We start from the raw sequence: 24,243 nt of genomic DNA, 5'->3' as shown, positions 1-24,243 counted from the left end.
ATTTTTAGTGGTTTGTATAGGTGATTTTGTGTATGTATTTCTGCCCAATTCGAGCTAGTTCTCATTTTGAATTGGTTCTTGTGATTATTCTTACTGAAGTGCATTGCTTTATGCAGTTTTTGAACTACGGCCTGCTCCTGCTGCAGCACTTCTCCCATCCGTGCAGTCCCGTGCCAAGCCCCTTTTTGTGAAATGACGCAACTTGGGTACTTACCTGTGAGTTGTATCCACTTCTCTGGAAGTGTGAAGAGTAAAGACTGAAGGTATTGTATCTGAACAAAGGGAAGATGAAAAAGGCTATGAAAGGTACAAGTATCCTCAGTGTATTTTCTATGAGGGAAGAAGGCATTGTAAATAGGCTAATGTATTGCACGACTGTTATATCACCCAAGAAAGTTAAGGGGATCACAGTAGACAGCTGATCGATATGTATAAAGCTCCAAGAAACGTTTTTTTGTCTTTAAGATTGGTGCAAGTTGAAAACTTGCTGAGCAACAGTATTTAGAAATAAGGGCAATGGAACTGGCAGGAGTGTAGCTAGCCTAATCAATAATAAAAGGATAATCTGTCTTTCTTTGTGGTACACAAATCAATAATCTGTTGTTCAGATTGATTAAATGCCTCAGCTCTGCTTCGATTATTAATCAATCTCTAAAACAGCTTATTGTGAGTATAATACAAAGTAGTAGAGATTAGGGATAGTAATGACAGTGATATTAACAGCACGGCGGGGGGAGTCCTTTATTCATGATGTGACAAAAGCTGAATGGAGATGGGGTGGGTTTGGGTTTTATTTTTTCGACAGGCTTTCTGCTGCTACACGTCTGGCTTGACTGCAGTGTCAAACTTCTGAGCTCTAAAAGTGGGTCTAAAGGGTGAGTTTACACAAATCACAGTGATTTTGATCTCTGATGCACAAATGTACGAAGAGCCATTGACCTGACAGAGAAAGAATGTGAAATAGGAGGACAAAGAAATCTGGAAGCTCTTGGCTAGAATAAAAACCTGACTAGTTACCTTCTGGAAACATGCTTTTGGCAGAGTCATTCTTTGCCGGAACAACTTGTTGCATTGCTTACTGACACCCAAGCTTATCTGCACTGTGGGCTAGCCTAGGCTTTCAACTTCTGTGCTTTTTAAGTTGTAAGGAAGAGAAAAACCCCTCCTGTGTATTTTGCACCCTACGCCTGGGGCTGTGTAATTGCCAAAGTGGGATTTTTCTGGAAGTTACAGAGGTGGTGTTTTCACTTCTAAAGACAGGGCAAAAAGCCAAAGTTTAAATTGTCCAAATGGCTCAATACTGTCTGAAAGGGGGAATTTGGGGGGATTCAGGTTTTCCTGGGTTTTTTTTGGGGTTTTTTTGTTTTTGTTTTTTTTTTTGTACTTTTGACTTTTATTAAAAGGTTCAAATATACCTGTTTTACTGAAATTTGTGAATCAAACTTGATAAAATGCAGAATCACTCTAGACCCTGAGCAATAGCTTTGAAGTTGGCCCTCCTTTGAGTCCAGAGTTGGACCAAATGACTTCCAGTGGTCCTTTTCAACTTATCAAATTCTGGGACTCAATGATTCAGTGATATGATGTGGAATAAAAAATATTTGGGATGTTAACCTCTAAAGATTTAGTGCAACTGATGAGAGTTATTGGTTGATATTTATTTATTTTTCTCTTTTGGAGGGCTTCCTTTCACTGACACTTAGGAATCATTGTAACACGAGCTTCTGCATCATCTTGTCTTCTCATGACTGCCAGTTATTCTTTTTAGTTATCTGAATCCTGCAGTACTTTGAGGAAATAAGTGGTTCTCCATGATGGGAGTAATTCTAGTCTCAGCACCCCCTCTCTGACGATTTACATATACGCAACGGACGCATATTTGTTTGGTTCCATTCTTTCAGGGTAACACTGAATTCCCACAGGTGATTTACAGAGAAGCAAAGGATGCTGTTATGAAAACTGATGTTGGATCTTCTGAGGAATTTTCATCTTTTGAACCGTACTGACCTCCATGACTAATGATGCATTATGCTGATATTATAAATCTCATTGCATTCTCAATCTTGACTGCTTTCCAGTTATGTTGTGTTTTGGGTTTAGTTTTGGTTTTTGATGTTTTTTATTTTGTTTTAGTGGTAGAATGAAATAATGAAGCTGGCAATAAAAGATGCCTATAAAAATTTGGCAAATTTATTACTGAACAACATGGGTTGATTTTTTTTCTATCCAGCTGGTCATTAGGCCTTTCCAACTGTCAGTGTCTCATGTAATCTCCTTTAATAGCAGCACATAATTAGCTTTGTGCTGATCAGAGGCATTGGGGATGGCGGTGGTAATATTCAAATACAAATATCAAGATCCCAAGGAAGATAACTTGAAGAGACATATGTCTAAGCCAGCGTTTATGACTTTTAGTCCTAAAGTCTGTAACTGTTGATTTATGCACATGAGTTTTGAACTATGGTATGGAAATTTATCAGTTAAGAATCCACAGGAGTTCTAGATGGAAAGTACAGATGTCCCTCCAAATGGTAATATGTCACTTTTATTTTTTTCCTATGCAGTCCTCTTCTCACTTCAAATATTGAATTTCTTCATACTCGACTAGTTTCTTATTTAAAAAAAGGTAATGAAAATTATAGTCTTGACATTGCTCTGTTAGGAAAAAAATTGTCTCCATTTTTATTCTTAATCCAGAGCCCTATATATGCAATCTATGTATGTGTACTTGACAAAAATGTTTCCCTAAGGGCTGTTAAAGAATCACAGTTTTCTAGTATTTTGGTGGAGTGATTTTGAGGTGGTTTTGTTTTACTGTGCATATCTTATAAATGATTTGTGTTTAAAATAACCTAAGTCGAGTTGGTCCCAAACTCCAAAACTTTCATGTATTTCTGGAGTGTCAAAACTGCAAGTGCATGTCATAGTTCTACTTTCTGCAGGACTTGAATCTGAAGTTTTGCCTCTGCAAATATAACATGTTAGCCATTGTTAGGAAGGCCACTGGAGAGTGTTAATGTTACTACAACTAGCACTTCATCATAAAAGTATGAATTTCTCTCAATTCTTTTCAAGAACACTGTATTTGAACAGCTGTCTTCCAGAGGTGTAGTGGCTTGCATATGGGCTTGGGCAAATCAGCTATTCCATCATAAAAGAGGTACCCAGCGAAGTAAGGGGCAGGACTGGAAACACTCCAGACAATTTATTGACTAGATCTAGCAAATTATTTCGTTTACATACTGCCTGGATCCCAGACACCACTTCACAATGTATCGATTAAGGAGTCCATGTGCTGAACATCAGCTTCTGTATTCTGCTCTACAGTCAGCCAGAATAAACCCAACAGGACTTCAAAAAAAGAAATACACCTTGACAAGTGAAAATCGTGTCTCCTGCATTAAAGTTCTTGAAAGTTGGAAGTGTCTTTGAATTTAGGTTTTCAGTTTCTTCAATAAAAGATCACAGTTCCCTTTTTGTTCTCTGGAATTGTAATCCATTTGAGGATTCTGTCAACACCCCTTTCAAAAACTGCATAAACCTGTTAAGATTTGTAGGAGAAAAATCAATACAAGTTACCTTTTGCTCATAACTTGAAGTTCACAGCCAGAGCTTCCTCCAAGAGATGTTTCAGTACTAGAAAAGGAAAAGCAGGCATCTGTTTCTTTATGGTTCCCAATTAGAAGCAATTAGTGGTACCACTATAGGGATTATTTTTGGCCTGGATTTTTGTGCAGGGATTATGTTGGTTGTCCACTACTTGCTCTAACTGAGCAGGGTGTAAGGACACATCCTAGCTCTGACAGGATGGTGGGGTAGATACTGAGAGAGTAAGTGCAGCACTTGAAATGTCCACTGGAGGGGAAGTAAGCTGACTTCTCCCAAAAGAGATTTGTTAAGATTCATCGCAGGATCTATTCCTTACCTTCCTCCTTTAATTTCCTGCCTCATTTAACCAGTGTTTTCTGTGGCAGAGCTGCTTTGCACATCAGTGCTTCCCTTTATGTTTATTAATAAATAGTGGCTTTTTCTATACAAGATATTTTGGCATGTAGTAGTGACTATAATCTCTCTGTGTTGCAGATACAAACTGAGGACAGCTCCCAGACCTTTTAATAGGAAAGCAAAACCTGTTAATGATACATGGAAAACAGCCTATGGTTCAAACGACAGGCAACCCGCAGCCCCCAGATAAATTTTAGTTGAAGATTAAACTCTTTCCCTGTTCTTTATGTTCATGTTTTCTGGCTTCTCTCTGGAACTTACTTCCTGCAACAAAGATTCCTCATCGTCACACAACCTTTGGTCAAAGTGCAGTTTCGGGATGTAGTGTGGGGAAAAGGGAATGCTATGTTCTAAAGTCAAAGAATAGGTGAGAATGTTTTATATAAGGCTGCACTCTTAAAAAATAGTACTAAATATTTTGAGCCATTTAAATATGTAAGTCAAGCTCTATATGCAAAGCTATTAAAATATCTTGAGGCCCTGCAAAGACTCTAAAAAGACTTGCTTTTAAGTCAAATTTAACTAAGTTAACTCTTAATTTAACTACATCTATCTTAAGAGAAACAGGACAAAGTCAAGCAAGCATGAAGGTAAAGTTAAGCAGAAGGAAGAGGCAAAATTTGGCCTAAATGAAACACTCAAACTGCTGCAGCCTGCTGACCCACTCAACTTTCTGACTCACTACGCATTCAAAGCGTATTGACGCTTGCTTGTAAACCAACTTGTTGACTGAGGGCGCTGAAACTATTCCAAACATTGCGTTATTGCTAATGAATGACTTTTTTTTTTTTTTTCAGTATGCAACTATGAAACCAAAATGAAAAGATATGTCCAATGCTCTACCTTGAAAGCATTGAAAATGTCCCCAGAGGTCAGCACAGATTTAACATAATTATTGATAATTTGAGGTATATACCCTACAAAACCTGAAAGAGGAGGAATAAGTTGGAGAACGTTCATCAAAACAACTGCTAACTTTAAGAAGTTTATTTTTGTCACCCCTCTGCTGATGTGCAATGCCATGCTTTTCTTTTTTGGGGGGGCTGGGGGGAGTGTTTGCTAAATATCTCAAACTTAGTTACTCAAGCCATGTACGCTGGTGGAATAGATTAATACAAAACTTTGCCTTCTTTGTAAACACACTTGTTGAAGAAAGGTATGGAAGACTCAGAATGTGGAATTATTAACAGTCTTCTCTGGGGCAAGAAATCTGTTTTGCAGAAAAAAAGGAGAATTGGAGAGCATAAGATGGACTGCCAGTAGTTTTGTAGATATTTGATCCTGTGCTTTGTTTGGGGGTCATATTCACTGCCCGTAACTGCTGTCTGTGCCTTCTCATTTCCTTCTTTCAGAAGTTCTTCAGGTTTTTGCAGCAGAAAAGAAAACTTTCAGTAGCATAGAGATGATATGAACAATCATTATAATACAAACATCCTTAGCACTAGTTTATAATGTGGTGCTTGCCAGGCTTGTTCCATTGACGGTTCCTTGGGAAACAAAAAACCCTGAATAACGTTTCAAAACTCCATTCTAGTCTCTTAACTGATATTCTTGCCATTATCTCTTATACATGCAAAGTAGTTCCACACAATTATTAATTGGATCTTTTGGGGAAGATCAGCAGAATTTCCACTTTTCAGCAAAACCAAATGGCTGTAACTTAAGGCTATCCTAGATCACTGAAAGAATATCAGCCATGGGAATTTCACCCTGAAGAATAAGGCCTAGAAAAACCTTTATCTTGTGGCTGTCCTAGGCTCATACATTTTGTCATTGGAAGGAACCTAAAGGAACATATGCCAAAGCATTACGTGATGCAAAAATTGGGCTGAGAGTCATTAACATTTATATCAGTGAATGTGAAAAGAAGCTTGTATTTTGTGAGATGTACATGTTCTAAGGGAATAGTGTTTCTTGAATTCCTTTTGCTGTCATTGCTTTTATGTAGCAGAGCTGACCTGTATTCCCTGTAATACTGAGAGTGGTTTGTTACTAGTGGCTGCTTCTCTATTTTGAAGACATCGGTTGGATTAGTCTTGTTAGGACCTCTCCACTGACCTGTGACGAGACTGCAGGCTCTTCTTGCCTCCTGCTGGCAGGGAAGTTTGTGTCCCAGCCATGCTGCCAAAAGTTCCTTTCCAGAGTTGATTTCAGGCGCAGTCTGGCAGAACAGAGTGTGTCAATCCAGTGAAGAAACAAACAAACAAATCTGCTGCCCTGCAATCTAAGTAGCATTATGCTTCTTTCCAGTAAGGTGAAAGACCACCTCCTTCTAGGTAAATTATTTATCAGTCAGCTCTTTGAGCCACCTGGAAATGGACCATGTTCAAGTTGGTCAGGTAAGAAATAAGCTCCTAGAGTGATTCTGAGCATCTTTCCATTTTTCATCAGAGTGGAGTCAGCTTTTCTGCTGGTCCTTATTGGCTTCTCTGATCTGTCCAGTTACTGGATGTTTAAAACTTTGAGTAAAACTACTGGAAGTAGTAGCCAATACACTCTCTTTTGATAAGTAGTTCAGCAACTACCAGAATTGGGAGAGAGACGGTGAGAATTGCACTTGTATGCCAAAGAAAATAAAGGCAGTAAGAGAGGTCCTCAAAGAACAAGGAAAGTACAGGAAGGTTATGGAGGTGGGTTTGAATAAAGAGGTATTATTTGTTTATGTGCTGTTTGGAAGTCTGTATCTCTGCTAATGCATTAAAGCTATTTTGAAACGCTTCACTCCAAGAAGAGGGAGCCAATTCATGAACTTAAATAGAGAGTATTAGTTATACAAAAAACATATTACACATCAAACTTCAGTGTTGTGTATTAAGCCCAAGTGTAAGACATGAAATTTTATTGTGAAGCTATGACATAAAACTAGTTTACAGGTTAAATCACTAGTATGACTTTTTTAGGACGTTCATCAAAATTTACTTACACATATTAAACCAAAGAAACATGTGTGTTGAATGATTGAATTTCCTGCTGGGTCAGAAGTCCTTTTTATTCCTTTTTGAAAGGTTTTTACTTAATTCTTCTTGTTCAGTCAGGTAGGTATCATAATTGATAGTGTAAGATAATGTTTTTAAATTCTGTTGATGCATCACGTACAGAATGTAGTTTTTTTAAATCACTGTAAAAATCACTGCTGATAAAAGTAGAAGAAAGTAAAGACAAGGAAGAAAATAGCTGTAAACATTAGTGGACTCCAGTAAGACTATTGATTTCTTTTGAGTTGCTTGACAGATAAAATGGCAAAGCAAAATGTCCAACTTCAAAAATATCACTTGAAGAAAATATGGGAAATGTAGCAGGGGAGGAAGAAAATGATGAATGCTACTTTGTTAGAGAGAGGAAAAAATCAATCTTTCTGCATGAAGTATTCATAATTTTGTTTTTTGTTCTACCACCATTTAGTAAGCATTTGATAAATGTTCATTTAGCTGTAGTAGGCAAAAATCATGGGTAAAGTTCTTGGTTCGTGGGTCATCTTTCAAAGCATTACATCTTAATAGTAAAACACTTTATCAGGTTCTGTACAACTCTTCAATGTCTGAGGCTTCAAGCAGTTCTCAGAAGAAAGCAGTGAGGAATTTCATTCTGGACGGTAGCGCGTGTTGTAAGGAGGGCATGATGCATATGCATTCACATCAGTGCTGAACAGATTATATAAAAATACCACTGGAGATATTGGTCTCAGAGGAGAAACACATTACTCCAAATACATATATTCAGAATAACAATAAAATTACCCTCTGAGGGTTTCTGTGGTGTTACGTGTGAACTGTGAATGTTATTAAAAGGTAGGAAGGGAGCAGAGAACACATACTTTATAGGGTTAAGTCACATGCAGGCTATGACACGTATACATAAAGACGTTTCAGGTGGAAAAAGAAAGAATGTAAAGTTAAAATACTACATGTAAATTTTTTGACTTTTAAAAATGCAATTTACACAGAATTCCCAAATCCTGTGTCTTTAAAAATTTGGTGAAAAATGAGGTGTGAGTGAGAGAAGGAGAGAGACTTTTGCTGGTAGGTGCCCACCTCTCTAACACCAGCTTCAGCCCCCCCTACCAAATGCTCAGCTAGTCTGAATCTCTTGCTTCTTTCTGTTATGCACATTTGTATGCAAAGCACTATCCAGCAAAGTTTCTTCTTGTTTCTAAGTTAAATTACCTTAGCAGATTTCCATGTGTTTTTGGAAGGTGACAGAGACAGCAGTTCTGTTCTTGAGGCAGGTACTGTTTCACGAAAGATCTTTACTATTTATTACATCTATCCCTGGTGGAAGATTGCAATTACTATCCTACTTCCAGCAACTCTTTGCCTGAATCATGACAGCTCTTAATTATGTGTGAAAGTAGAAGTTATATACAGAGAAATTTCTTAGAGAGAATTACCTAGGAGATATATTCAGGCTTAGAACGGTCTTCAGCAGGGCTATTCTTCTCCTGGTTCTCATTCTGTTGTTTTTGCTTCAGGAGCTATGAAACTTTGCCTGACTTATGATACCAGAATTTGTATTAGGAAGGAATTTCTGCTCTCTCCTTTCCAAAGTTTCTCTCCCTCTTTTTTTTTTTTTTCTTGGTCCTGTCTATATTTCTGCCTTTAAATAAGCCTCTTGCAGCCTACTGCTGAGCAGTCTACTGCTGAGCGTACTGCTCAAGGAAACACAAAGAAGTAACAAGCTATCAAATTTCTGATCAAGTTTAATAATGTCAAATCTTATTATTCAGCTGCATAAACTTTATTACCCTTAAGTTATAAATGTTTCATTTTCAGTTTAAGTAATTACTACCAAAATTTATTAATGGCTGTATGTAGAGAAATGTATCGCAATGGTAGTCGTGTTGGAATTGATTTTCAAAATAATTTCCAGCCTGCAGAAGCTGACATTTCAAAAATGTCCTATTCCAGGTCATACTAAATTCAGGATTTCAAAGGATGTCCAGCTTCGAGACATCTCTTTATTCAAGATGAATAAAGATAACTGAGCCAGGACAGACGAACAGCTTCCTGACCCAGAATAGGTAGCGTGTTAGCAACTTTGCCATTTAATATAGAGGGATGAAATTCAAGTCAGTTGCCACAGAAAGGCAAAAAAGGACCTTGAAGTCTGGTCTCTTATCCCACAGAAACACCCTGTTGGGCTGTTAGTGCACAATTCATCCTAAGAGATTTCTGCTTCTGTGGGAAGTTTGGGCTCCATTGTGTCCAGAGAAACTGGTTTCTCTGAAAACTTCCAGAAAGCTCTGAGCGTTCTACAGCAATGAAGGTTGTATTTATTCTAGGTTGTTATTTCCTGCCCAATCTCTCTTCATTCAGGATTATTCAATTATAGATGATCAGTCCGATTTTTAATAAGCCTCTCTTAATTCGTATTTCAGCATGAGACTTGTGATGGCTTGAAATAAGCCTCATTTATTAAAGGTAACCCTGACAGCATAAGGTAGGTTAAATTATAAAATGCTAAGAGTTTCAGGAAAGAGCTGATCATTGGGGATTGTAGTGGTAACTTGATTTTGTAGATTGACTGTCATCGATGACCATTCTCTAATCAATGTGCCACAGGAAGCAGCTACATGTGCAACGCTAGTTCATCTTTGTTTTCCGTTTCTGCTATTAAACCATCAATATAATTGTCAATAAAGGAGCTGGCCAGTTGTTGGAAAGCTTACATCCATAGACAGCAGAGAATGTTCCTGCAAAACGGCATCGGTCTCCCAGCAGCATTAAAAGTTGAGTTTCAGAAAGCCACGTAAGCATTTGTGCACTGCAGTTTTTCTGCAGTAGGGCGAAGCGTTACAGGGACAAGGTCATCCTGATGCCCTCAGTGGAAGGGAACAGCCCAGCTGCTTGGGGGACTAGAATTAGAGGGCATTTTCTGCCTAATTAGCAATATTACTTTATATTTTACACATCCCTTTGCATGCGTTAGGAAGAAGTCTGCAGGGAGCTCATTATGTTACCAGCCTTGTAGTTATAGGCTTGCAAAGCTGTAGCTTCAGGGACGTGGGAGGTGTGTTCACTTGAAGGAATTCTGTATCCAGACTGAACCACTGCTGAAGACTTGTAGGAACTCTGCTGGCTGTCTCCTGTGGGGCATGCTTTATCCTGTCCTGCGTGTGCCGGCAGAGAAGCTGTCCAGATGAATCCTCCTTGACATATTTTCACTGTGAGGTAATGGGTGAGGGCAGAATTTTTGCTCGTTTGTTATCTATTAGTGAGTCTCTAACCAATGAATGGGTTTGTGAAGAAAAAGGAGCCAGTGACACCTTGCTTATCATCACTTTGGCATGATTTTTTACAGCCCAGTGTAGTTCCTATGACTGGCATGTTCTAGAACTACAATTTAGGGTGAGGGCTTTTGATTTTTTTCCCCCCTCTTTGATGGGTAGAGGGTGAAACCTGACAGAATCCCGTTCCCAGCACACCACTGTGATAATGCACTCAAACTGTGTTGCTGAGAATAGGACAAGAATTTTCTCTAAAGAAATGACGTAGGGCAAGAGCTTATGACAACACTTCGAGGACGATAGCATGAACATTTGTTGCAAGAATGTCCATCTGAAACCAAATTAATTCACTTCTCTTTCAGCTTTCCTCTTCTGTAAGACTGGATCCTTAAACCAAAGAAGATGGCACAACATCCCTCACGGAATTATTTTGATAACGGCATTAAACAGTTTAAACTGAAGAAAATACTGTGTCATCATTTTCTGGCCATCATGGAACTATGCTAGCAGCCGCTTCTTAAAAAGTATGCATATCTTTACCCGGTGAGGATCGTAGAGGATGCTTCTATGTGAAGTCCCAAATGCTAGAGTTGATCAGCACTTTAAGAAGAAATATTAATCAGAAGTTTATAAAAAGATGGAATCAGAATGTCATGTACTTTCCCCAGTTGAACTTCACCTTTCTTCCTCTTGCCACCACCAGATAAGTTATTTTGCATTTATATAATCATTTTTTGGCACTACACACCTGGCATCAGCCCACCACCCTTTGGGAAAAGTCACTTTCTAGTCAAAGTGATCACAGATGTGAAATGGTGTTATCAGCTTGCCTTTCACTGAAACACCAAAGCACGGAACCCAGAACAACCCAGCATACAAAGGACAGTTTCATTTTAATGGAACACAGTTTGAAAAAGAATAGTTTTTAACAACTGAAATTTTGATTCTAACTGCATTATGATAAGGTGATGGATTTTTTAAAACATAAAGAATGTTCACATACTATATGTAATGTGTAGAATTAGCGATGCACGTAAATATAAATAGTAATTTTAAGTATGGATAATTTTGTCGTAAGAGTTTTTCTTCATTTATGTAGAAAAATTGTGCAAATGATAACAGAAGACTCAGTGGAGTTGTAGAGGCGTATGTCAGCACAGGATTTGTCTTCATCAGTGTGCGCTGCCCCGTTTTGCAGCTTTCTGTTGCCTATATCCCTTCAGCTCCTAGCAAACTGAAGAATGCTCACTTTGTTCAAGTCTATTAGTTGCAACTGACTTAATTGCTTGGAAAAATATCTTTGCAGAGCAAAGCAAAAGCAGAAAAATGTTCCAGGAGTGCTGAAGAGCAGACTTCTGACAAAAAGAAAAATGGCACGGAAGGTAAGCCATTGCAATATACTATTCTTGCATTATTTAATGCATATGTAGGGTAAATAAAAGAAAAGAAAATAGACCAATACTAACCATGTAATCATCAGTAATGCAAAATGGCTTGTTCTTGCAGGTTCAGGGAAGACAATGTTGTGAGATTTGATTGTAAAATTTCTGAACACAGAAATGTATTAATCTCGGCAGTGTACTAGACGTGTCATTCTAACTCATTCCAGCAAAAGACTTTAGGGGTTTTTTTAAACATTGTTTGAATATTTCTTTCAGGATGGGTATTCCTTCTTCACTTCTGCTCTGTGGTTTGTAGGATGACAATGCTATCTTTTATAATTAACGTGTCGAAGATAAAGATATCTGCCAAAATATAGGGTACAGTGTGTCCTGAAGTATTTCTCAATCTTCATCCTAATAGCAAAATGTTAATTGACTGCATGTATGACTGGGCATTTAATTATGCTTACTTACTGGGCTTGAGATTGCAAAGCTGGCTCGTCCATAGGTGCTTTGTCTGGAAATAAAGATTACTCATATACTCATAAATCTGTTAAGCCCTTAATTTGCATGTTTGCATGTAGTTTGTCTTGAGATAGGTGGACACTTGCATTTATTTTCTGGCTGCATTACTACTGACCTGGAAGACAACAAAGGCAAAATACCCTTTAATTGCTGTTATTAGCACAACTCTCGCACTGTTCAGGCAGAATAATGTGCTGTGTGTGCTTCTGAAAGCATTTTCTGACCAACCTGCCTCAGATTTCAAGCCAAGGGTTTAGACTGGGACAGATGAATAAACACACGTTCTGCTGGAGTGGAACCGTTTAGGGTATGAGTGGCTGTCGAGCCTTACAGCCAGCGCTGCTGACTTCAAGCCTTCTGCCACTGTCTTTCATGTCAACATGTTACCTGTGTGGAAAGTCCCCTGCTCCCTGCAGAATGCACGCTCTTAAGTTCTAGAGCGGTTTTCCTTAAGCTAGGTTGCCTAGATTCAGTTAGACATGCCAAGGAAGTGATAGTTTCCATTTTTACAGCTATTATGAATTTTACTACTTTTTAAATCTATTTTTTAATGGATTTATCATGCCTGTTACTAATACTTTCTGTCCACGTATGTGTCTTCTTCAGAACATGTGGTTATGTCCTTTGTCATCCTCAAGAGCTTTTAAATGTCTAGCAGATTTTGGAAAAGCCAGAAGTGAATTATTTTTGCCTATCACATATGAAATCTCATCTCACTTCTTCAGAAGAATCCCCTTGTCATTTGTCAGTAACAGAGGAAACCATGAGATGGTCTTCGAGTCACCCAAAAGATACCAACTGCTGATTAACATTAATAATTTAAAAATAATTTAAAAATCACATTATTTTTAATGTCTCGCCAAGCTACCAACTTTTTTTTTAAAGTAATTGCATAATAAACAAATTAATACTTAAAGGAACAGAACATAGATATTCTGAGTTTCAGGATAATCTGTATTTCTGCGTTCAGACCTGGAGGTAGAATTCAACTGCCAAGCCTGAAAAATGAGACACAGACATGAACAACATAAATAGCATCCACAAGTGCTGAGACAGGCTGAGCCAGATCGTTAGCTGTTCTAGACTATGGATTCTCTGTGATAAGATGTTACAGCTGTGATAAGCTGGTATCAGCAAAAAGTTTGGACAAGGAAAAATTAGTTTTACTGTCTGACTCTTTGAGAAAGAAATAACTAGGCTAACTCCCATCCTCTTCCCCCAGCATATTTGTTTTCCCAGCGTAGCCTTGACTGAATTTGGTTTTTGTCTTGAGTTTTGATTTGACTTCAGAGAAAAAAATTGCACTTCGAAGTAAGAGGATGGACTTAAGGTGGAATGGAGGCTGAAATAAGCTTACTATTGTAGATGCTCGGGAATCCTGGCAAGAGAAATCCTGTGGATTCCTACAACCCAGGGCTAATGAATGCGTTCAGAAATGCTGACTGAAATACGTGCAAGACAGTGACACGTTTCTGAAGCTGTGAGACCACCTCCTTCCTCTTCTGATCACTGCTAACGGTTCCAAATTAGGTAATCCTTTTAAGAGAGGTCATCCCATGTGTCTCTAAATAGCTATTGAAATAGGAGTAGTTGTTAACTAAGTGTCAAGCAAATATGTAATTTTAGGTGCATTTCAAAAACTTTTTGGTAAATCTAGTATTAATATTTATTTAATATATCAACATTAATAAATTTGTATTTATATCTGATAAAAGGAAGCAAGCATATTCTTAAATTTAAGGAAAACTAGTTGAAATTCACAGAAGTCAGTGGGTAATCTGTCTAGGAAATGTAGAGCAAAGGCTTACCTTTACATCACAGTACTTGCCACGATCTAGCCTGCAAATGATTCCAAAAAGACTAATGTACTAATGAGGCAGAAGAGGGAAAGTGCTAAAAGAGTAATATAATTTAATAGCATTTAATAGCAGGAGTTATGACCAGTTGTGCTGTCTGCATCTATTTTGATAGAAACCACAGAATTTCTGAGACTAGGCGCTGTCTGAGCTATTGGGAACTGGCAAGCCAAGGGCTGTCAGCTCTCTTTGTATTTCCAGAGCGACTTGTCCCAAATATGTACCAATGTCAGCAGCACAAATGTGTGCACAGTCAATTAAAATGCTTTTCATTTTTTTTTAAATACTGTAAATTCTGCAGTGTTGTTCTTCAGCTATCACCTTCTGAAGATGAAAAAGCTCCTGAAAGCCCTCCTGTGTAAGACAGAATACAAAATATCTGCGCATCGTGGTGGCAGTTTCAGTGGCAGCCACAACTAAAGCAGCCTTAGCACCAGCGTGCACGTCTGCTCTGCGGAGTCGCTGGGGCCCCCGTTACAGATACAGGGCAGGTAATGGGTCAGCGACACTTGTGAAGCGATGCGTCTTCCTGGGCACAGTCATCTCCTAAAGTGAAGAAGTCATCATACTTGAACTTAATAGTGGCTGTTATGAAATATCTTGATCAGCTAACAGCAGTGGCAGATCGAATTGCACCCTTGATATTCAACAGAAGAATAGTTTGGGTTTCTTATTTTGCTTTTAGCTTATTGCAAAACAATCTCTTTCCAGGAAAGACTGTTGGAGGACTTGGCAAATGTCTGTTGGGGAGCAAGTCTCATTTCTTGTCACAACTTGTATTTTCCCTCTAGAAAGCGATATAGTGCAGTTCTGCAAACCTTGCCCCAGTACCGGAGAATCACAGAATCACAGAATGTTGGGGGTTGGAAGGGACCTCTGTGGGTCACCCAGTCCAACCCCCTGCCGAAGCAGGGTCACCCAGAGCAGGCTGCACAGCACCGTGTCCAGGCGGGTCTTGAATATCTCCAGAGAAGGAGACTCCAGAGGACATATTTGGAGATTGTAGAAGAGGAGTCTCAGTGTCTATAGATGCTTCCCTTATTACCACAGAAGAACTGAAATACTGATGTTAACCTTCTTTCTTTTAGGAGTGTAACTGACATCAGGACCCCGCTAGCTATTTAGTCAGAAGCCAGATGGTTGATAAGGAAAATGGAGGGAGCAGGTGACAATTAGCACTCGCACTCCGTTAGACTGCCTGCATACCCCAGGCCTGAAGGATTCACCGATCAGGTTACACACAGTATTGCTCCTGGAAGCTAATTATTGTGGTTTAGGAGTGAAAAATGAAAATTTGTTCCCACAGGGAAAAATAATTGCTACAACTCTGTTTTATTTGGCCACAAATCATTTGATTTGGGGATGATCAGCCTTAGTATTTCTAGTTTTATTAGTATGACGGGCTTCTAACTGTTTAGTCTGTGGGATGTAGAATAGGTTGGGAAGCTGGTGAGAAATATGCTGTCACACGATGCCTGAATTAGTATGCAGAAAAAATTTACCAACTTCCCTCCTCCAGTTTATCCTGTTTGGAAGGATGCATGAAAAATAAATGGCTGTTGCTAGCGAAAGCAAGTGCTACTTCATCTAGAAGTGTGCCGTTGTGAAAAGATTTATAATATTAACTGTTCTCCACTGCTGTTTGCAGTCACTGCTTCTTCTCAGTCTTTCTCACTCTGCTGCTTCTTTGCTCTATTTTCATGTTTTGAACTTTGCTCGTTTGCATGCTAGCTTTTTTTTTTTTTCTCAGATAGTCTGGAAGGTGAAGAATGACCAGACAGAACTCAAATGGCATTCTGTTATGCTTAATAGTTGATTAAAAAAGAGCTGGCCCACCTCTAGTGTTCACGCGCAAATGCGCTCTCTCGGGTTTTTTAAATTGAGTCATAATTGCCTATGCCAAAAGCTGTCAGTCCACCAGGACAGAAAGCAGTCAGCTCTTCCTAGTGTTATATAAAGTTGTCATTTTGGGAGAATGAGCAATGATAAAGAACTGTTGCAGTGCTTTTGCCCATTTCCACAGTAAAGCATGATGTTTGTGTTGCTTGTAGTGTTGATCTCTTGTGTAATAAATTGAGTTTCTCTTGTAAGGAAAGAATTCAAAACAAAGCAATAGGAATTTAAGCACAATATCTAAAAGGAAAATGGGGCTGGATTTCTGGAAACATTTCTATCAGACATGCACATTCCCACATGCAGTATAATAAGGTGTGAAAAGATTGAAGACTTTCATGTCGAATATGAAATTGAGTGTATTGTTTCTGCTGTGGCAAGCACCTTAGCAGATGCTAACATTGGCTATGCATCAAAAGAATAATTTAATGAAAACTATTCTTAACTCTGCATATTATACATATAACATAGCGTCCTGACTTCTCAATCGTGTGTGATTTAACAGGTAATATAAGGCATAATTAATATTTGTAGTGTTTGAAATCTTTGCAGAGAACGCTATCGCTGACTTTTGTAGTATCCACTTTTCCAAGTGGACAACAGAATTCCTACTGATTTTGAGAACTCCTTTCTTTGCTTTCTTATTAACATTCAAATGACTTGTAGGACAATTATTAAAGAAAATTGACATTGTATAATCTAGCTCTGAAGCCACTGTTGCTTTTTAGTAAGCAATAATTTACTTTTAGCTCTCTGTAACCTACAAGGTAATGCTTCTGAAATTCTGTATTTCATAACTGTAGCTGAAAATCAGTCTTCAGAGTTCCAGCATCTGCGGCAACATGTGCTCATGCATTAATTTGCTGAGTCGATGTTCCAGCTTTCTGGTTCACCTCTTTTACTGAGGTGATAACAGCTTTTCTGAAGCTGTTCTGCAATAGAACGGACTGCTTTCGCAACCAATGACTCATTGTTTTGTATATTATGCTTTAAAAAATTCACAGGGGACAATCCGTCCCCATTAAATAGACATAACTTCCCTAGGTTGCTCGTATGCCTCCTAGTGCTATTGCTTTTCTGTTGTTATCTGACTGCAGCTATCAACTATACAGGCACTATACTAAGAAAATACATTCAGCTGACACACAAGCAGAAATCCACCTGATTGCAAGCTCTGTAAATCTGTCTTATAAATACTCCTTGCCTTTATAAAATATTGAGCAACACTGGAAATGGTGAAATGTTCTGGAAAGCAAAAAATGCTAGAGCATAGAGGAGGAAAGTTTTGAGAGGAAATGTTAGATGCATGTGTTTACATAAACTGAGGTAGCGCTTAGTAACTTAAATAGGAACTCAAAGGTTAAGTGTGTTCTTATAGATGAAAAACTCTCAACATGGAAATTATATGTGGGTAATAGCAGACTAGCTTCATGAAGCAAACTGCATCCAAGGAGACTGATCTGCTGGCAGCTGTAGGCTGTTTGTAGTTCCTATGTGTGTCAAGTAGCATAAACATTATTTAAGTGGTGGGATTTTTTTTTTCTTCCCTCCAGATAAGCAAAATGATGAGGACTGACAACTACAAATTGTCTATTTCTTTCAACTTTGTATGTATTCAAATTATGTTGGATCATTTGAATTTTAGATTGGTGTCTGGGCAAGTCACAAGGTTGGAAGCATAAGAGGGTGGCTTCTGTGTATAATTAACCCCATTCCAAAAATCTTTAGTCACAATTAGGTCAGACATAAGTAATTAATTATCCTTGGCATGAGAGCTTTGACGTGCACAGTAGTTTGAAAGATAAAGTAATGAAAATCTGGAAAATTTAGCAGCCTTGCTGTGTAGCACCTGAGAGGAGATGGATATTGGGATAGCATTAATACGTTATGTCACTGTTACTTCTAAATACAGTTTAGCTTAATACTGTGTGATTCCCCTGTGAGAGGATATTGCTCTGACTCAGTGTTTTGAATTCCTTAGCACCATTTCTCAAGATTTGTTCTAAGGCAAACGTATTCCTTTGTGCTGGACTCCTGTTTCCACCAGCAGTCTGTAGCCCATTTAGTGCAAGACAACTTGTTCCAGCCCCACACCTACCACTGTAACCTGCTGCTCCCTTGCTGGCTCCTCCGCGGGGCTGCAGTCACCTCGCAGCAGGCTCAGCGAGCGGCCTGGGAAGGTGAGGCTGTGACCCAACCGTGCGCTCCAACTGTAGCGTCTTCCAGCTTCAGCCATCAGCTTCGTCTTCCACATCATGCTATGCTAAGACATCCACCTGTGTCATGGAAATCTTCCTACTGGGGAAAATTATGTAATACTCCGATTCCCAGTATGCCCTTGAGCTTAAAAAAAAAAAAAAAGATTAGCATGCTATTCAGATCGGAATAGGATGAAGATCTCACAAGCAAAGGCTTGGAGGTGCTGAAGTGTATTGTATCAGTAGCAATAGAAGAAAAACTATATTCTGTGTATATTTGGCTTGTTTCATCTGCCTCATTTCATATTTAACTTGATTTAAAGATTTTGGAGGAAAAAATACATTACAAACCAATCTTTGAAGGCGTATCTGGTTTGTTGTTGGGTTGTTTTTCTTTTTTCAAGTTGGCTTCTATTTTCGATTAGTCTCCTGAACAACCATTTTCTTTTTTTCACTATGCACCTTTTGCTCAAAATATTGAATCTGAGATGTTAATTCAAAAAAAATAACGGAAGCTTTTTTGAACACATGCCGTAACAACTATAACTTAAAATCACTACAGAAAGACTCTTTTCAGTCTTGTGACAATCTAATAGTCTGTGCAGCACAGTTGATGGTAATAAGGGCTGAGAAGTTGTGAAAAACTCCGTTTAATGTTTAGTACATTCTTCCCAATTGGAAGGAGAATTACATGGCAATTGTGTAGAACTCTGCAGAGTTCAAACAAAGTGTTGGATGGATTCAAGTAGCGCACAGTCAACTCTTCACAATGTGGAGACTCCGTGGGATTTCTGGTGAGTAGGCTGTTGTGCCCTCACGAGGCATCTCTGCAAATCTGGCAGGAGCACAGCAGTACTCACAAGGCAATGGAAATTTTACATCTCTTTCTTTCAATTTCTCACTTGACTTTTAATGTGTTTTCCCCTCACCCATTTAATTCTTTTCTCTGTATTAAGTTGGGCAAAATTATACGTTAACATGGTTTTACTTGTAACTCTGTCTCTTTTTGGCTTGTGTCAAAATAATTTTCTTAATAATGCCACAACACAGAGCACTTGTACAAATTACCCTGAGAGATATGTGTTGAAATTGTTATGAGAGTCTTTTGCATTATTTACATCATGATGTTCTGTCAGTGTACTAATACTCAAGACTGTTTATATTTCTGGCTTTAACAAATATGTAAATCAGGTGCACATTTCCCTAGGAATGCAAATGTCTCTAATGAGGAAAGACAACAAACTTCAAAACAAACAAACAAAAGAATAGAATGTGGTAAATAGCTCATGTGACAGTGGGGAAAGAATTGTTGCTCAAGTCAGTGGACTAGAGATACCGGGCTCTAATCCGTGCCCTGGGGTTGTTTAATCAGCTCATCTCAAAGTTCTGACAGATCAGTTGTTTCTTAGCAGGAGAGGGCTGGGGAAGGATGGCAGCCAGACAGAGTTTCCTCATAAGAAGGCATGAAAGCTTCTGGTTTTCCTCTATGTGGCGATCTGTGGAGCTGAGAGGATTGAGCTCCTCTGGCTGAATTTGTTAAATCTGGTAGAATACCACTCCACAGGGCCCAGCTCTCCGGAATACTTTTTGATATTGTAATAATTAAAATGGCTGTTTGATTTCAGTGTATAAGCACAGAACCGGAATAGCATCACGGTGAATTGAGTGTAAGTCTTATAGAAGGATTTGAATGTCCTTCAGAGAAGCATTCGGCTCGCATTTCACATCCAAACATTCCCCCGATTTAGTAAGGAGAAGTGATCTCTTTGAATCATGATGCTCTAGATTGAGTGTGTGTATAGTGGGAGTGTTCTTCATTGTGCTGTGATTGTGCTGTGCTTTTGATTATGCATTGCGCACTGAAAACTTTGTCTTCCATTAAAAGCTGAATTCCATTCAGAAGTGCAATTAAACAAAATTTGCTCACTAAAATAAGACATCATTTATTTCAAGCTGGCTTCTATTTTGAATTTTGATGGCTTCCTGCTAAATATGCAAGCTTTCTTTTCTGTGAAATTAGTTCAGTATCTAAGAATCTGAATTACTTGGTATTTCATTTTTCATCATGTAACTTCAGCCCCTGAAGTACTGGTAAGCGTTATATTTCTCAATTAACAGCCATCTTTAAGACGATCATTATGGTAAAATTAGTCTGAGTTCTCAAAAATCTATGAATTCTGCATAGTGTATGCATAATAAATGGGGCAAAATGTTTCAATGAACATTCCTCAGTAATCCTTTAACTGCATATTGTATGTAACTATTGCCTTTTCTGTCTATTTTCAGTCTTTCAACTAAAAAGTGTGCTTTCTTTCTGTTATTGTAAGAATGTCAGTGGCATTCTGTACTGTGACAGCGGCATGTTCATGAAGCCTCGGTCTCATTTGTCTCTGTCGTTATATATCTGGTTGTGCTTTAACGCATTCTTATTTGTTTGTACTGGCAAAGATGACTGCTAAGGATCGTTAGCAGGAGAGCAAAACCACCTTGAAAAATGCGATCTTGATTTTCCCATGTTGTTGGGGTCGATGCAGCTTGAGAGTTAGCATGACTAGGCCGCTTAAGCAAAACTGTTCGCATAACTGAACAGGCCGCTGGAAAGGACAGCTAAGAATAGCAATTGAGAAAGTTCTGATAGTGCACATGGTGTGGGTTAGCAAAAACAAGATGTGTTCAAGGACATGGAGGCGGTCTGTTGCTATTGGCGTTAGTGCATAGTTACCAATCATAAGGGAATATGAGGTGCGTGAACAGCGCATGATTTATGTCTGTAGCCTATCCAAATAAGCGTGATCGCGTGTGCAGATATGAAAGATGTATATAACCACGCAAGCAGACCAATAAATGGAACTGACTGTGCATTGTATCAATGTGTGAGACTCGTTCCTGTCCCTGCATGAATGCTGAAACTCGGCACCATGTGCTATTTAATTTGTCCTGTAGATATAAATATTAGAGTGGTGGAGAACAAGTTCTCCAAAGAAAATATTCTCCTGATAAAATCTGTCCCGAAGTTGTACCAAATGTCCACATCCAAATGTCTACAAAATGACTTGTCCGTAGAATGTGCACGTGGTAATTCTTAGAAGATTAGAACACGTGGAGGTCTGCATTGGTAACTTTGACTTCTGTTAACCCAACTTCCATCGTAAAGGAGACAAGGCTTGCAACAAAATCAGCTGACACAAAATTTCTTTCTCATTTCTTTCCCAGCATTACACTTCCAACAGCTTTCTACTTTCTCTTTCCTACGAGTCAACACCACGTAGGAGGTGTTAGCTTTGTACTGCTTGAACTCTGAAACCTTTTCTCTGGGGGAGTGAGGAGGCCGTAATTGCTGTGAACCGCTGGTACGGATGGCAAAAGAAAACTTGATATTCACAAAACTCGCAGTAGAAGCTGGCCTAGGACTTTATTAAATTGATACCTCTAATACCTCTAATTGATACCTTGGCTAGGTCTCCAATGGAGCAGGAGTTCAGCGACTTTCTTAAAAAATACTGTTCACTAGATCCACATTAAATTGACTTTGAAGCCGTCTACAATTGCTGTCAGCTACAATGCTACCCAGAAATCTGAACTGTCAGGTGCCCTTAACTCTTGTTGATTTGGTCGAGTGTTTTAAGCACTACCAGAAATTATATGTATCGTGAATAAAAGCAATCTTCAAATGTAGTCATAACACAGAGTATTATTTAAAAGACTCAGAGCCTCAAAGTGACTGTGTATACTTTAATTTTGTGTGAAAATGCAAGAAAAAAGAATGCATGACAAAACAGCAGACAAATACATTAGTAGTTTATGGTAGTAAACTTGTTTAGGGAGTAGAAAGCTTATTACTAACTTTCCTTGGGATTTTGCAGCTTTTTGAAAGAGAACTTTCATGTTAGGAATTTTTAAATTGATATATTAAAATGATCCTCCACCTGTCATGTTCTCTTCTTGTGTTCAAACTGCTCATTGCAAATATAAAATAAATCAAAGATAACGAAAATGGAAGACATGGAATGAAGCATTCAGTAAAGAAAAATATGAAAACTTTAGTAAACAGCCTGTCTTCTCATACAGTTTGAAAAAATCTTCTTGACACGATCTTTTTGTTAATTAGAATTTGAAATTATAATTTCTTTCAACCGAGACTTCTTTTACCAGGCGGCTGCTGTCCTTTATGCCGGCAGTCAAATACGAAGACACATCGTGATGTACTGTACTATGTTGGAAAATTGTCAGAATAAGACATGGATTTTAAAACTACAGGAGTGAACAGTAGAGATGAGCATCATCTTTGTTCGTGTTTGTGATTATTTCAATGTATTTTTTTCGGTATAGCAACATCTATTTGCTTTTAAAATAATTTTGTCTTATTGAGAACGTAATGGGGTTTTCTTTGTGTGAGGCTCCATAGGCAAGTATAGTTCCTAGCTGTTTGCTCTGTTCTTCTCAAGGACAGTGAGAATGAGATTTTTTCCTTCCTGAGTTTATGTTGCTCTCTTTTTAAAACTAATCCTTACCACATTGATTTTACTGGCTTTTCAGATTTTAAAAGTTTTCTGAAAGAGTGGAGAGAAGAAAGGCTGTGTGAGGAGTGCATGTTACTTTGATTTCCTTATGAAATAATTATAATTTCCTTTTCTAGATACTTTCTGCCAAAAAGATTTGAACAGGTATTTAGCAGCGGTAAATGTAAACTCTTTGTGGATTTCATTTATGCACGCTTAGAAAAAGACATTACAATATAAAAGTTACTGAATAAAAACATGCACGTGACCCTGCAGCATGCTGGTTACCTGGAAAGTTAACGAACAATAATTAGCATTGGAGCTGAGAGACTGAACTAAAAATCTTCTATTCTGAATTTGATGGGTAATAGCTTGCTTTCACAGTTGTTTCAATCTTTGTACTGTTCTGTTGGTTTGTGTTTGCTCATCTTTCTCTCTTTGCTGAGAATGGATTCTGTTCCATCCCGGTGTTTCCTGTCATCGTGCACTATAAATACATTGCTTTCCTCACAGTTTTGAAACTTTAAAGAAATTCTGAAAATCCTTCAGAGATCAAAAGCTGCTGTAAACCTGGGTAGTCAGCTTCGCTCGAGCTATTTGAAGTAATATTGCTTGACAATCTACCTACCAAATCTCTTGCTCACCTAAAGTTTCCGTGAGCCAGTGAGTTAAGTAATGCTACAAATTTGATCAGTATTCTTATTTTTCACCTAAGTATTACCTCTGCTTCTTTACGCTGGATTCAGTTCTCCTCTGACCACTTCTGTTTAAGAAGTAGGGGATGTTTTCTGATCCCATGGATCCCAGGTGGTTTCAAATTCACTCACATTTTTAAGGAGTCATTCCTCCATACTTAAATAGAAGCAAGCGGGAAGAATACAGTAGTGCTTAAACAGGTCTCCAGCTGCATATGCTTTCTTCTGAGCTCAGTTAACTTGTGATCTTTAATTTCAGCTGGAGCTTTGACTGTGATAACTGTAAAAACCAAACATGCATCTCGCCCACAACAGAAGAGAGTGATGCAAAGTTACATAAAAAAGGCAAAACAACACTGTTCTGCAGTAAGCAAATGGAAGAGGAGGAGAAGCCATGCATAGCCCTTTTCCCTTGTGCCTTGTCTTATTTGCTCATAGTCTTACCTCTGAAGAGTAAGGATTGTTTAGGATATTTTGAAGCTCCTGCTGTAATCACTACATTCCACTGCATTCACCTTGCCCCAGTTTGTCTCAGGCTTCACCTAAGTCTGTTTCTACACATCAGGGTCCCTGCGCCTAAGTCAGATGTTAGCTGTTTGTAATTCATATTAAAGCCAGCAGGGTAGGTAAAATACAGAAAATGCAGAAGGAATTAAGGGGAAGCTCACATGAAATGGGCTTTGTACACAATAAAGCATTTTCTCTGACCCTGGTGAATGCAAAACTTCATATAACGAAAATTTTCTTTTTACATTGTGTAGCAGTTTTCAGCAGTACGTACCGAAATTATAAAGAAGCACAGTTGACAGAATGATGGTTTTCCAAGCAATGTGCAAAAAGCCTAACTCATGTTTGAGTGCAGTCTGCATAAAATATTGAGTTGTTTGCATTTCACGGTAGTTCTTGATGCATTACACTGTATTTCAGAAGTTTTATGTGACCCTGAAATGTAGTTCTTTTTCCAAAA

This window comes from Opisthocomus hoazin, chromosome 14 (assembly GCF_030867145.1).
Source record: "Opisthocomus hoazin isolate bOpiHoa1 chromosome 14, bOpiHoa1.hap1, whole genome shotgun sequence".
Lineage (NCBI taxonomy): Eukaryota > Metazoa > Chordata > Aves > Opisthocomiformes > Opisthocomidae > Opisthocomus > Opisthocomus hoazin.
Note: the sequence above shows the minus strand (reverse complement) of the source record.